This window comes from Miscanthus floridulus, chromosome 16 (genome assembly GCF_019320115.1).
Source record: "Miscanthus floridulus cultivar M001 chromosome 16, ASM1932011v1, whole genome shotgun sequence".
NCBI classification, from domain to species: domain Eukaryota; kingdom Viridiplantae; phylum Streptophyta; class Magnoliopsida; order Poales; family Poaceae; genus Miscanthus; species Miscanthus floridulus.
The window spans coordinates 39835130-39851390 of NC_089595.1; the positions used below are offsets into that span (position 1 = coordinate 39835130).

General features: G+C 45.0%; 1 long non-coding RNA gene and 1 pseudogene across 1 annotated transcript; both read left to right on the plus strand.

Annotated features, from left to right (window-relative positions):
* The window catches only part of LOC136510602 (disease resistance protein Pik-1-like), a 117948-nt pseudogene extending 109534 nt beyond the window's left edge, over positions 1-8414 (plus strand).
* Positions 1453-4457, plus strand: LOC136514437 (uncharacterized). Its single transcript, XR_010773653.1, has 5 exons — positions 1453-2069; positions 2604-2694; positions 2793-2874; positions 4010-4161; positions 4418-4457. It is a non-coding gene; the product is annotated as an uncharacterized lncRNA (long non-coding RNA).
* Positions 8415-16261: the final 7847 nt, after the last annotated feature.

Sequence of the window (16261 nt, forward strand, 5' to 3'; positions counted from 1 at the left end):
ATAAAGATTGTAATAAGTAGTTTATTTAATTATTTTTATAGGTACGTGGTGATAGTTGATGATATTTGGCATTGGGAAGAATGGAAACTAATCAGAAGGGCTTTTCCAATGGGTAAACAAAGACCGTGCCATAGTAGAATGATCACTGCAACTCGTGTTAAGGGTATAGCTGAAAATTGTGTCACCGAAGAAGGTGCATGTACCTACCGACATAGTGGCATAAGTTACTGGAATGCCTTTGCGCTATCACGCGCAATACTAGTAGATAGTACTGAGGACATCCAGGATGATTTGAGTAGTAGTGGCATGCGTGGGTTGATCAGGGGACGCCTGCCGGTTAAGATTGCAGAGATATGCTGTGGTATGCCACTAGCAGTAACATGTTTGTCGTCAGTGGTGGCAAGCCAAGATTCAAAGGCAGTTATGGCAGGTGCTCCTGGATGGGCTTCTGAGCAGTAGTAGTAATCCGTCCTTGAAACCACTGGGCAGAGGGTTTACGTCTTGGGTAGTGTTTAGCTCTCAAAATTTTTCAAGATTTTTCGTCACATCGAATCTTTGATGCATGCATGAAGCATTAAATATAAATAAAAAATAAAACTAATTACACAGTTTAGACGAAATTCACGAGACGAATTTTTTAAGCATAATTAGACTATGATTGGACACTAATTGCCAAATAACAACGAAAGTACTACAATACCATTTTCCAAAAAAATTCGCCAACTAAACAAGGCTTTGGTTATTACCATGGTCTTCCTCTTCACCTCAAGACTTGCTTGATATACTGTAGCATGTGCCCTAGCGGCTACAAGAAGATTGAAAGGTATGATCTGGTGAGGAAATCGATAGTAGAAGGATTTGTTCACCACCCATCACCATCAGAAGCAGAAGCAGAAGCAGAAGCAGAAGGTTATCTTGACGAGCTTGTCTCCAGGGGTCTGCTGCAACCAGAACCTGAATCATTAGAAGAGACGAACAAACTCTACTACAGTGTCCACCCCATGATGCGAGTCTTCCTTGTATGCATATCAGAAGAAGGTAATTTTGCTACTTCCCATGAGGAAGATTGTCGTCCATCAGTGTACAGTCATCGGATCCGTAGGCTGTCTCTGGGTTTGCTGAAAAGGCCGGACGACATTTACCCAAACAAGGCCGCATTGACTCCAAGAAGGAGACACCGTCCACGTCACCCAAAATATTGTCTACCGTTGGATCTTGGGTTCGATGGACCAGATCTGCTCAATCGTACCCGTGGACCTTCCGGCCAGAACAACCAGCCACGTCACCCAATTTTTTCTCCTCCGTCAGATCTTCCATCAAACGGCCCAGATCGCTTGGAGCTGATTTCGCCGGGAGCGGCTTCTCGCGCTTCTCCTTGGCTTCTCCCGCTTCTCTTCTGAATCCATAGAACCAAATATATACCCTAGCTTCCGCTTCCCCATCCAGCTTGTCGCCCCCTCCTCTCTCTCCTCTTCACGCTCTCTCGCTCTCCCCGACTCTCTCTGACGCGGGCGCGGACAGGGCGGCGGCGCGAGCGGGAGGCGTCGGCGGCGTCCTCCCCCCCCCCTCCTCCTTAGCACTCCCTCGTCTGCCTCTTACCTCCGTTTCTCCCTCCCCTTCCCCTCTCTCTCTCTCCCCTTCCCGGTCGACACGGCGGCAGGCGCGAGCGCGGTGGCGGCCGCGGCGCGGCGGCGCCCCCTGTGGGTTCTCGGCCGGCGCGGGTGGTGCCCGGCGGCCCCTTCCCTCTCCCTCATCCTCTGCGCGGGCTCCTCAACGCCTCCTCCCGCCGACGAGCATGTGCTTTGCTCCTCCATGAAACCCTACCTATCTACTTTTGATTTGGTTTTCGTTTTTTGTTTCTCGGTGTTGATTTCAGCTTACTTCCTACTCCTCCATAGGGTTCCTCTACGAGCACCAGATTTGTTGCCTTCCTTCGATGCATGCTTGCTGTGTTGTTGCTGTTATTGCGCCATATTTCGCTTCTGCTGTTTCAGGTATCGGCGGTCCTGAGACTTCTGCCTCTTTGTCCCTGCTTGCTCAACATGGAGAGGAGCTCCTGCATAATATTGGTGAGTCACAAAGCAATAATCTAAAGATGCCTACCAGGCGGTTGGCTAATAGAATAATGTGATATTTGTGTTCCGACCAATTTTCTTCGGATTAGATTACAGATACTTTCTAATGGCAATGGATATATACTGAAGGGATGTAGAGGATGGATATACACTGAAAGGGTTTACAGATTGTTAAGATAGTTAGTGGAAACTGAGATTGAAATATATGTATGAGGGATAGACAATTGATGATATTGTTATAGCCTGAATAAATTCCAGATTCTAACATGTACACTTTTCCGTTCTTCTTTGGTGATAACAAGTGCCTTTAATAGCAGGATAACTAGGGGAGTCCTCTGGCTGATATATTGCCCTATTATCATGTATATGGTTCTAATTGTACATTTGATGTTCGACTCATTGCCTGCATACCGATGATAGATCCCAGGTTTTTACATGTGCATGTTTCCACTTTTTATTAGTTGGCATTCCTTTATTATAGTGACATTAATCTCACATCCTTTATTTTAAATTTTTGTTTTGCTATAGTAATCGACATCGACATCAAAACATGTATGCTTTGCTGCAGCTTGATTCCAGATATAGTCACTGATGGCCATAGTGTTAAAGGGTGTCCCAGGTATTTTGTTTCCCCCCTTTTTTGGCATTGTCCCTTGACTGATCTTCATCTATGGTTTCTATAGTAATCGACATCAAAACATGTATGCTTTTCTACAGCTTAATACCGAAGGGAGCACGTCATGTTCCCAATGAAAAATAGAATTCAGAAGATTCGCAATTCAGACTAGAAGCGTACAAGGTACGAGCGATTTTCTTTTCCTCTTATACATACAACTGAGCACTGATGTGTTGGTCTATCCTCTATGTTGCTCCAGTGCTATGTATGAAAGCTATCGTCTCCTAAATGTCTAACCAAATCTATCGAGTCTATTTTTTGTACCAATTAAACTATTAAGGATCCATTTGTAGTGCCTAAAAGGTTACACATTTTGGTCATTTGGATCCTGACAAATTCTAGATGGCCTAAAAGGTTATCTTGGTAATTTCAATTCCTCTGCAAACTTTTTTTTTTTTGGAAAACCTCATTTGCTTGACATTTCCGCAGATCAATTTAGAGTAACCAGCTTTTTCAATCAGATCGTCTTTCACATTAAAGTACATGTGCTTTAAAGAAACCATTTTATTTGTTGCTTAATTATTTTGCTGGTTTAGGCTTATGCTTTCTTCACTAAATCTACGCCTATGACATTAACATGCCTTTTCCACCATAGACTTCAAAGTATCCACTGCAAATTCTCCTTTGGATATGAAGGGGTCAGCTATGGCAAAAGGTTGCTGCTTATGACTATTTTCATGTTGTTACTTGAGGCTAAAATATTTTTTTATCATGTGCATTGAGGCTGTGATATTTATAAATAAGGGTATCTTACACATTAACTAGACAGAGATGCAATGCAAGCTCATTTTGGTTATAAACTGATGGATCATGGATGCTGTGATATTCCTGCTTCCAAACATGAACAACTCCTCATTAGTATGAGATCGATGGAAGGTCTTTGTTTTCGGATCATAATAGCAAAATGCTCATATCTTACCTATTTTCATATAGGTCTGGAGGCGTTGCCCCTGGACTGCGGTGAGGCTTCTTGCTATGTGCCTCAAACTTTTTGAAAGCTGGAAGCCCCACTGTCTAATCAAATCCATTTAAACTATTTTTTCATATCAATTAAACTATTAAGATCCATTTATAGGGCCTACAAGGTTACACATTTTTGGTCAGTTGGAATCTGATGATTTTTGTTTCCTCCCTGTGTTTACATGGTTTCGTGCTGACGATAAGTTTATTACCACATTTACTTTTCTTACTTACTGTGTGACATGTACCATTTTCTTGATTTGCTGATGTCATGTGCTATTGTGCTAATACTTTGTAGAGGGGATCAGAGGTCGACGAGGTTAGATTGGATACACGACGCTGTCCTAAGAATCAGTTCTACAGCGATGACAATGCTGCCGGGCCTCCAGCCCTGCCTCCTGGGGCGCCCTCGATGCACGCAATGCATATGTCCTCGCTGTCTGCCTGCAGGTACTTGAAAAAGCTACTCCAATACTCTTGCTGCTGTCTACAACATGCCTTCCATTGGTGTAATCACAGTGATCAGATTTCTCAATGTTCAATTGGAAACTATATACATGTCGTATTTTATCCTTATCCCTCGACCTGTACTATTGTGCAATTGGTTTGGAATGGTCTTTATTGCTCGCCAACCCGTACATATAGTATCTCTGGATTATTCTCATGTGCTTAGAGGCCTCATCCTTCAAAATTGTGCTGATTGCAGCTCTCCGAAGATACATGACTTACCTTGCGTTTCCTTTGTTAGCTCGTCCTGCTAAAGGTATGACTTCTCTCTGCAGATTATTTTTGGTTGACCTCTTTTGTCTTCAAGGTGTTCCAGCTGCTGAACCAGTACACTGCTAGGTAATACAAGCAGAGCTACTTCGGCTACCTGCCTATGGGCCTTTGCCTGCACTATGCCCAAATAGTGCTTGTTCTAGATACCGATAATGTATAGGTCCATCGTCTCTATCTAACGGCCTGTTTAGATGACTTCATTTTGCAAAATGAAGCACTGTAGCAGTTTCGTTGTTATTTGGCAAATAGTGTCCAATCATAGTCTAATTAGGCTTAAAAGATTCGTCTCGTGGATTTCGTCTAAACTGTGTAATTAGTTTTATTTTTTATTTATATTTAATGCTTCATGCATGCGTCCAAAGATTCGATGTGACGGGGAATGTGAAAAATTTTGCAAAATATTTGGGGAACTAAACTGGACCTAAATCTAAAATCTTGTCAGTCAATGCTGTAAAGCAACTTTGGGGGAATATCCCATGTATTTATTACTACCTTTGGTTATCTTGTCTCTAATAAGCCTATTATCGGTTGTTTCAGATGGAGTACAAAAATATGCTAAATAGGAAACGATTCGGCTTTTGATTGGCTGCAGTTGCTAATCATTTTCCCATCCCTAGATGGAACATGTTTTTTTCCTGGTTCATGTTCTCTGTTACTAATCATTAACCGACTGATACGGCGCGCAAGGGCGCGCCCCTTCCACTAGTTGTTTCAGTAATGGATGGAGCATTAGTTGGCATACGCTCCCTTGCGGTTTTTTTCCGGTTTGGTTCGCCTAAATTTAGTAGCTTTTAGTTACTTTAGTAACTTTTTAACCAAACGTTATGACTAAAAGCTACTAAAAGGGTTTTAGTTCTCTTTAGTAACTTTGGAGTTACTAAAAGTGACTAAACCATTTAGTAGATACTAAAGTTTAGTAGCTCGAACCAAACACCCCCTTACCCCTGGCCGCACACCGGTAGTTGTCTAGTCTGTTGGGAACAGTTGGAAAATCTACACCTGCTGAGCATTGAAAGCACCGGGGTTCGACTCACGACCTCTCCCTCGCATGTCTGCTGCTCTACTACTGCACTACACTGTCACTTATGTCTAGATTCCGTTATATATCCTCATATATTATACTAAACTGAGAGTAGATTGCTTGTTTGAGGCCCTAAACGAATTTAAATTAAAAAGTGGTCAACTACAAAGTTTCATAACTTTTCGAGATCTACAATTTTCATTTAGGAAGTTTTTCCATCCGAAGTCGTTTGAAAAATTCGAATTTCAAATTTGAGAGATTCAAACGTAGTTTTGCATGATAAGATGATTTTAAATCAAAAAGTTGTCAACTACATAGTTTCATAACTTTTGGAGATCTACAATTTTCATTTAGGAAGTTTTTCCATCCGAGGTCTTTTGAAAAATTCAAAATGTAAAATTTTCAAATTCAAACGTCGTTTTTGCATGACAAGATGATTTCAAATCAAAATGTTGCCAACTACAAAATTTCATAACTTCTCAAGATCTACAAAGTTTATTTTTGTCATTTGTTCATCCGACATAGTGGTAATAACATTGTTCACAAATCTTATATATCTCTCTTCTACTTTCGTGAAACTAATATGAGAGAGATGTAGATTTTATGAACAACGTTATTGTTGCTTTGTCAAATGAAGAAATGACCAAAATAAACTTTGTAGATCTTGAGAAGTTATACAACTTTGTAGTTGAAAAGTTTTTCATTTGAATTCATTTAGAGCCTCAAAAATTATTTTGAAAAAATGATTTGCCGAGAGAAAAAAAAATACACACAGCAAAATGCCTCTTCGCTGAGTGCCAAAACATGACACTTAGTAAAATACATCTTTGCCGAGTGCCAGAAAAAAGCACTCGGCAAAGACGTATTTTGCCGTGTGCATTTTAATGGCACTCGGCAAAATATATCTTTACCGAGTGCTAGAAAAAAGGCACTCAGCAAAGACGCATTTTGCTGAGTGCCGAAAAAAAACACTTGACAAAGCTGTTTTTGTCGAGTGTTTTTTTTTACCGAGTGTATTTTATTTGACACTCGACAATCAACAAAACCTCCGGCACTCAATAAAGTGCCGGTTTCCAGTAGTGCATTGTTTCAGTAATGGATGGAGCATTAGTTGGCATACGCTCCCTTGTGGTTTTTTCTTACCCCTGGCCGCACGCCGGTGGTTGTCTAGGCCTGGTTTAGATGCCTTTCAAATTCCAAGTTTTTTCACTCTTTTTTCATCATATCAATTTTTAGCCGTTTGCATGAAGTATTAAATGTAGGTAAAAAAAATAACTAATTACACAATTTAGTTGGAAATCACAAGATGAATCTTTTAAGCCTAGTTAGTTCATGATTGGACAATATTTGTCAAATAAGACGAAAATAGTACTATTCATCGTGTTAAAAAAAATTTACAAAGTGAACAAGGCCCTAGTCCGTTGGGAACAGTTGGAAAATCTGCGCGTGCTGAGCATTGAAAGCACCGGGGTTCCTCTATCTGATATTGATCTGGCAGATATTGTAGCAGGCTGCTCCGGCTGAGGTACCTGGGTCTCAAGGGGACGCCCATCAATGTACTGCCCCCGCAAACAGGGAGACTAGATTCTGGAGGCTGTGTTTAGATGCTGAAATTTTTTGCAAAATGCTACTGTAGTATTTTTCGTTTAGTTATTTGGCAATTAGTGTTCAATCATAGTCTAATTAGGTTTAAAAGATTCGTCTAGTGGATTTCGTCTAAATTGTATAATTAGTTTTATTTTTTATTTATATTTAATGCTTCATGCATGCGTCCAAAGATTCGATGTGACGGAAAATCTTGAAAAATTTTCCAAAATTTTCTGGAACTAAACACTACCTAAGTGAGGTACCCAAGGAAATTCAGGAATTATGTGGTTTGGAGACACTGGACTTGAGCAACACAAGCGTGAGAGAGCTACCGAGAGAGATTGGAAAGCTGCATCGCATACAAACTCTGAATGCAAGCAACACCAAGGTCAGGGAGCTGCCGAGAGAGATTGGAAAAGACTCTGAATGTGAGCCACACCAGTGTCAGGGTGCTGCCGAGAGAAATCGGAAAACTGCAGCACTTGAAGACTCTGAATGTGAGCCACACCAGTGTCAGGGAGCTGCCTTTGCTGCTCTCAACTCAGTCATTGTGTTTGCTGGTAACAAGCATCCCGATAAGGCGAGGAAGCTTTCTGACGATGACTTGGCTGTCTTGCGACATTTGGATGAAGATACTATTTCGCCTTCACTAGTAAGACCTGGAGAGGACCTATCCACCATGTTATATGATCAATCGTATCAGCTTCTCCCTGTCGCAGGACTTAAGATAGTCGGCAGACACATGAGAGTCCCGGAGTGGGTCAAACAACACTTGGTCAGTGTTTCCACCTTGGATATAAGGCTCTGCAAACTGGAGGACGATGACCTCGATTTCCTGTGTAAGAAAATGCCAAACCTGCACCACCTTACACTGAGACTTGAAGTCTCCCAATGACGTCGCAAAAAAAAAAAAGTCCTCCCAAGGAAGGCTGTAGTCATCACAGGCGCAGGGTTCTCAAGGCTGATGAGCTTCTGCCTCGATTGCCGCCTGCCCATGGTGACCTTCCAACAAGGGGCAATGCCCAAGCTGGAGCATGTTGAGTTCAAGTTCTACATCAGCCGAGCATTAACAATTGAAGACCCTGTGGGGATCAGACACCTCCTGAGCCTCAAAAGGGTTGTCTTCCAAAGTTCCCCGAGGTACAAAAGCGATGCTCCGGGTATCAGTGCGGTTATTAATAAAGTGAGAGAAGAAGCCAAGGAGCACCCCAACAAGATCACCATTTCCATCAATGGCAAGGATACAGCAGTTTTCGCAGTGATGAAAACAACTGCTAGCCTCGTGGATAAGACCATCATTGAAAAAAGAGAATGAGCAGAGGGCAGCACTAAAGCGAACCGCTGCTGGACAAGGAAAGATTGAGGAGAATCAGGAGATCATAGAAGCCGAGGAATAACCGCCTTGCCGCCTTGCCGAATGAACTCACAGGTATGTGGGTGATGTATCTTAGAACAGCAGCAATAGTAGTAGCTTACTTCAACTCTCCGTTACAAGAAAAAACCAGAAATATCTTCTGATGCCTGATGCATTTGTTTCTTCTACCATTTTGTTTACTGTTTCAGGTCTTTGATCATTATATATGCACCTTGCACTGATCGTCGTTGCTCGTGGATTGTATCTCTGGTTTGCGTTCTTCATTCAATAAAGATGTAGTGTTTCACTACTACAAAGAAGTAGACTTCACTACTGGAAACATAGACTTTACCGAGTGCAAAATTCTGTGCCGAGTGTTAAAAATCGGGCACTCGGCAAAGACCTTTTTTGCCGAGTGCTGCACTCGACAAAGAATTGCACTCGGCAAAGAGTTCTTTGCCAAGTGCCGGCAAACACGGGCACTCGGCAAAGGACTTCTTTGCCGAGTGCCAGACTCTCGGCAAAATATCTACACTCGCCATAGGCTGTCCGCGAAACGGCGTTCGGTCACGGCCTTCTTTGCCGAGCGCCTGCTGTTAGACACTCGGCAAAGATTTGATTTTTTTTTAAAAAAATTCTTTGCCGAGTGCCCCTAGATCTGGCACTCGGCAAAGATTTAATTTTTTTTAATTCTTTGCCGAGCGTCTCAGATCTGACGCTCAGCAAAGAATTTTTTTTTAAAATACTTTGCCGAGTGCCCCTGTCACGGCACTCGGCAAAGATTTATTTTTTTTTATAATTTCTTTGCCGAGTGCTCCTGTGGATGCACTCGGCAAAGAGGAATTTTTTTTAAAAAAAATTAAAAGACTCTTTGCCGAGTGCCTTATTCCTATCACTCGGCAAAGACACCCTTTGCCGAGTGCCATGCCCCGGCACTCGGCAAAGTTTTTTTTGTTTTTTTTGTTTTTGGCCTCCAATTTTTTTGTGCAGCCCTTTTAAAGCACCAGGAACTCCTAGTTACAATTTGGGGATTTTTTGTGGCTTTTTGATATATTTAGTTACTTTATTTCGTTTACTTGAATTTTTCCTGAAATTAGAAATTTGAACTGCACGTGGTACGAATAATGGCAGCCCTTCCCCCGGCCGCACCGCCCGCTGCCCACGTGCCCTGTCGCCGGCCGCGCCGTGCCCCCGGCCGACCCTTCCCCCAGCCGCGCCGCCCGCTGCCCGCGCGCCCGGCCGCCTGCGCTGCCCGCGTGCCCTGCCGCCGGCCGCGCCGTGCCCCCGGCCGCGCCGCCCTAACCACGGCCGGGCCTGCGCCCCGGCCGCGCCCCGTGGACCGCCCGCCCCGACACCGTCCGTGCCCGACCCCGCCCGATCCCGACGCCGCCCGCCCCTACCCCGGCGCCCGTCAGGTATGCCTTCTCACTTATTATTGTCGAGGTAGTGGTAGTTGTAGTAGTATTAGTTGTACTAGTGGTAGTAGTAGTACAACTAGTGGTAGTATTAGTAGTAGAATTAGTGATAGTAGTAGTAGAAGTAGTGGTAGTAGTAGTAGTACAACTAATGGTAGTAGTTGTAGCAATAGTGGTAGTAGTAGTGGAACCAATGGTAGTAGTAGTAGCAATAGTGAAAGTAGTAGTACAAGTAGTGGTACTACTTGGATATATTCTTCTGCATGGATTGATATCCAAACTACATGGCTTCTATTGAGCCATATGTGCTTGTCGGCCATCGTGCCATTGTTTTTTGCAGGTTTTCGAAACCTCACCGTGCAGGGGAGGTTCTACCGAAATTTTTTGTAAATGACAGTATTTTGTTCCATTTTTGTAGAGAAGAGCCCGTCGGAGTTGAGTCGGAGTTCTCGCCACCGTGCCGGTCTGCCTGCACCGTGTCGTCTCGCCACTGCACCGACCCGCCACGGCCCCGCTAGCCTGACTCCGCCGCCACCCTAGGTATAACCCCTCTTTTCGTATCATTGTCGTAGATCGCGTAACCCAGTTAGGCGTCTCCCGTTCGAAAGAGATACGGTTGGAGGTATGTAGATCTTTGCATATCTATGACCGTATCTATTTCGGATTGTCCACGCTTTTTGGACAGCCCGCGGATACGTAGATGGGTTAGTTCCCATGTTCTGCTCTGGTCCGAGACAGAGTTTTGGCATCACCTCCCTGTTGTTCTCCGGATATACACTCTTCTTTGGCAGGACGTGTATCTAGAGAACAGCGGGGATGTGCTGCCGAAATCCTGTCTCGGATAGGAGTAGAGCATGTAAACTAACCTTATCTACGCATCTGCGGGTGGGATTAGGACCTATCCTCACCTATTAGACAGTAGGAACACCATGTAGATGCAATTAATGGTTACATTACTCGCTGATACATATGTTAGAGGATGGATGACCGTCAGTGGATGTACACGGGCTGGAGAAGTCAGAGTGATTACACCACGGAATGGACGAACAAGACCGATGCTTTCTTGAACAGTGCATTTGGAACGCTGCTAAAGGACATTGCCTAGTTTTGTGTCCCTGCAGCAAATGTGGAAACAGGAGAAGGGTAAATAAGGTGGAAATGGGTAAACATCTTGTGAAGAATGGATTTACGCCGGACTACACCCAGTGGGTCCACCATGGTGAAGCCCATCGTATGAGAGAGGAGGTGGTGAGACCACGGGTGGAGGCTTTTGATGCTGATGCCGGGGTAGCAGACATGTTAGATGACTTTCACTAAGGACAGTTCGATGAGGGACGTGAGAAGGAGGAGATGGAGGCAGCCGCACAGGCGTTCTACGACGTGATGGACTCGGCACAGAAACCCCTTCACGATCGGTCAACGGTGTCTCAACTGGATGCCATTGGACGCTTAATGGGGTTGAAGTCCGAGTTAAACTTGAGTCGACCTGGCTTCGATAAGATGTTGGCCGTGATTGGCACCCTGCTTCCGGAGGGCCACATTCTACCAAAGAGCATGTACGAGTCACAGAAACTCCTTCGAGCACTTAAGATGCCGTATGAGCAGATACATGCTTGTCCGAAAGGGTGCGTCCTATTTAGGAAAGAACACGAGCATGCAAAGTTTTGTCCAAAGTGTAAATCCTCTAGGTACCTAGAGGTAGACTTTGATGATGGCCAGAAGAGGCAACTTACGATCCCCATGAAAATCCTAAGGTACCTTCCATTCCTACCGAGAATCCAATGGCTATACATGACCGAGGAATCCACGAAATAGATGACATGGCATAAAAATGGCAAACGGTACAATCCTGACAAGATGGTACATCCATCCGATGGTGAAGCTTGGATCCGCTTTAATGACAAACATCGTGACAAAGCAGATGAGGCTCATAATGTACATGTCGCGTTGGCAATAGATGGGTTCAATCCTTATGGAATGATGGCTGCCCCATACACATGTTGGCCTGTCTTTGTTATCCCCCTTAATCTCCCCCCGGTGTCTCCTTTCAATGACATAACGTATTCTTGTCGTTGATAATTCCTGGACACCCAGGGAGTAATATGGGTGTGTTCATGGAGCCCGTGTTTGATGAATTGGTCCGTGCTTGGGACGAAGGGGTATGGACATACGATCGAGCTACAAAGACAACCTTCAAAATGCACGTTTGGTACCACTATTCCCTGCATGACTTCCTAGCGTATGGGATATTCTACGCCTGGTGTGTTTACGGGAAGTTCCCATGCCCAATATGCAAGGAAGGTGTGAGGTTTATTTAGTTGCAGAAGGGTGGCAAGTATTCGTCGTTCGACAAACATCGTCAATTCCTACCTCTTGACCATCCATTCAGACAAGACATCAAGAACTTTACGAAAGGTGTCAAAGTGACAAACCCTGCACCGTGGATGATGAATGGTGCCGAGGTTCATGCTCAGATAGGTGCTCTCGTGCCCAATGAAGAAGGTGGTTTTGTGGGATATGGTGAGCACCATATGTGGACTCATATCTCGGGCATGACGAGGCTCCCCTATTTCGATGACCTTCTTGTACCACATAACATTGATGTAATGCACACTGAAAAGAATGTCGCCGAGGCACTTTGGGCAACACTCATGGACACTAAAAAGTCTAAGGACAACCCAAAGGCTAGAGTAGACCTGGCAACGTTGTGCGATAGACCAAATCAAGAGATGCAACCTCCTAGTCGTGGCAAGACCTGAAGAAGGCCTAAGGCTGATTTTGTCTTGAAAAAGGACCAAAGGAGGGAAGTACTTGAATGGATCAAGAAGCTAATGTTCCCTGATGGGTATGCAGCGAATCTAAAGAGGGGAGTTAACTTAGGCACTCTGCGAGTCAACGGGATGAAGAGTCATGACTACCACATATGGATTGAGCGGCTTCTTCCGACGATGGTTCGAGGCTATGTCCCGGAGCATGTCTGGCAAGTGCTGGTAGAGTTGAGCTACTTATTCCGCCAGCTTTGTGCCAAGGAGCTCTCTCAGACCATCATTGATGACTTGGAAAAAGCGGCACCCGTGTTGCTCTGTAAGTTGGAGAAGATCTTTCCACCCACCTGCTTCTTATCGATGCAGCATTTGATTGTGCACCTCCTGTATGAGGCACGGATGGGGGGCCTATGCAGAACCGTTGGTGCTATCCAATCAAGAGATGTCTGAAGACTCTTCACAAAAAATGTAGAAATAAAGCCAGAATTGAGGCTTCCATTGCAGAGGCATACATTCTAGAGGAGGTGTCGAACTTCACAGAGAAATACTACACTGAGAAACTTCCTAACGTTCATAATCCACCCCCTCGTTACAATGCTGGCGAAAATGAATCGAACCTCAGCCTTTTCCAAGGGCAACTCGGAAGCGCAAGTGCATCGACAACTAAGCAATTGAAAAATGAAGAGTGGCGCAGTATCATGCTATATGTGTTGACCAACCTTGTCGAGGTGCAACCGTTCATTCGGTATGTTCTGAACGAACTTGTTTCATTTCGTCGTATGTCCTTGTTTCGTCGTCCAACCCCCTTGTTTCTCGTTGGTACAGGGAATTTCTTCGTCAATCCTAGCATGGATCAAGGCAACCTACCCCGCAAGAAAATGATACCCTTCTTTCACGGGGTGTGGGACCAGGGAGCCCTGATTTCATTTGTTGGTTCAAACAGAAAGCCCAAACTAATGCGCCTATAAGTGATGAGTTGAGACAGGTTGCAAACGGCTATGCCATTAGGGTCAAGTCATTTACCGGTTATGACGTGAATGGATATCGTTTTCACACAGCAAGTTACGAGCAGAATCGACCCAATCGACAAACCACAAACAGCGGAGTTGTTACGCCCGGCACTGATGGACTTGACTATTATGGAAGAATTGAAGAAATCTACGAACTATCATTTTATGGTTCCAAACCTCTTACTCTTGTCATATTCAAATGCCACTGGTTTCATCCTGGTATAACGAGACGGACCCCTAAGCTTGGGCTAGTCAAGATTCGATAGGATTCCGTCTATCCAGGAAAAGATGTCTACATTGTGGCTCAACAGGCCGTCCAGGTTTATTATACGTCATACGCGTGCAAAGACGCCGAGCATCTTAAGGGTTGGTCTATTGTGCATAAGGTATCGCCACACAGTAAACTACCTGTCCCAAACGATGAAGATTACAACTTTAACCCAAACACATATGATGGAGAGTTCTATCAAGAAGAGGGGCTACAAGGGAGGTTTGAAATAGACTTAACCGAAGAGATAGGAATGGAAGTAGACAATGAAAGTGATGATGACAAGGACGCTGGAGACAAGGTGCGAAATCTGAAGGACATACAATGCTTGAGCGATTACATTTGGGCAATGACAATGAAAACAGCATTCCTCCTTCGGATAGTGTTGATGAGTTGGACAATGTTGATAGTGATGACGAGACATATGATCCAGCTAATTTCAATCATGAAGATTATTTCTAATATATGTAATACTATGTTTTTTTGTAATTATGTTTTGTTCATTTTTGCATATATTTCTAATACATGTATTACTATGTTTTTTGTAATTATGTTTTGTTCATTTTTGCACCTATTTCTAATTATGTCTTGTTTTTCTTTTTTATTGCAGGTGATTGAACAAAGATGGCGGGCGACCGTCATAGGTCTATGAACTCGATTTACCAAAGACCACGTCGGCCGCAGGAGGGGGCGGAGGGGGCGGCGGAGGGATCGAACAGGAGGAGGAGGACCGCTAGCCGTAGGAGGGGGCCGTCTCCTCCCACGCCACATGAGGAGGACCGCCAGCTGCAGGAGGAGGTGGCGCCCGTGGACGAGTCAGACGAGGAGCTGGTTCGGCAGACGGAGGAGGAGGAGGAGGAGGAGGAGGAGGAGTGGGGGAGGCGGCAGGCACGGGTTCCTCTTCCTCCAACTCCTCTTCAAGTGTCTACTTGTGAAGTCCCGCGAGCCTCCCACAGGTTCCGCTTCCTCACCAACGCCCAGTGATTCACCCCGAAGGACAAAAGTAAGTAACTGTATATGTTATCACGACTACTTCATATGATATGATGAAAAAACTAATAATTTTTCTTAATCACTTGTGCAGGAACTGGGTGGTTGTGTCGAGTGGTAGCGCACAGCTAGTCAACGGCATCCTGGGTCTTCTGTGCAGGCAACATTTCCCCGGCATTGTCATGTACGCATCGAAGACGGAGCCGGCCTACTCGTTTGACCACTACGTCGTCGCCTTCGATGCGGAGTACCCCAACAAGGCGGCGCGGGTGAAGGCAGAGTTTTAGGTAAGTCTCCCTCGCACAACATTGCTCAATACATCGCATTCATTGGACTTTTCTTGAAATAATGAATGGATACATCGCTTTTGTATGTAGACTTATTACAGATGCGAGGAGGGATTTGAGGCCAGGGCAGAGCAGGCGACAACCAAAGCCTGTAAAAAACTCGTCACCAACATGCATCACGAGGTGCGCATCCAGGCCATCGTAACCTACTACGGGTCGAAGCTTGGAGAGAGGAAAACCAAGAAAGACGCAAGAGAGATGCAGCTGACCCGGGAGCAGTACCTTGAGGTAAATGAAGAACATCAATATTGATTCGTTTTGAGATTAAGTTGGTTTAATTTGATCTTCTTATATGTCCAATACTTGATGACGTGTAGATGATTCCCTGGTGGTGCCAAGTGTATCCCGAGTGCTGGGCGATGATGGTGGACAGGTGGTTCATGGAGGAGTACCTCAAGATGCACAGGGATGCCTAGGACCGTCGTTTGCTGATGCAAGGTCCAGCACACCATCAAGGCAGCCGCAACCTCGCCGGATACAAACAAGCATGGGTACATGAATTGATTTATCTATTGTCACGCTCAGTTCTGCCTGATTTCTAATCATCGTGCTATCTTTCTCGCAGTCGGCGTCACATAGTGGCCAGGCTTGCTCGGACTTCTAGGCATGGTGTATGGCCCACAAGGGCAAGGCGACGTCCGACGTCTCCTTCAACCTAGAGGACCCGCCCGAGGCATACACGAACCCGAGCATCCACTCCCACATCAGTGAGTACACTGAGGTGGCGAGGTCGCTCCATGGGTCAGACCACGATCCGAGCACCCAGGACTTCGATGGAGAGGCCGTCATGAGGGCGAGGCAAGGCAAGAAGCATGGGTGGTTCTAGCTTGGCGACGGCGTCATCGACACGGCCTCTACTCCCTCTCTCTCCCAGATCCGAGCACGGAGCACGAGCGAGAGCCCGGCCATTCACACACGGCCGACCGCTGCACAGCACCGGGTCGACGCACTCGAGGTTATTCTTGTTTTACTCGTCACACATTGATCTTTACACACGTTAATTAGCTTTGTAT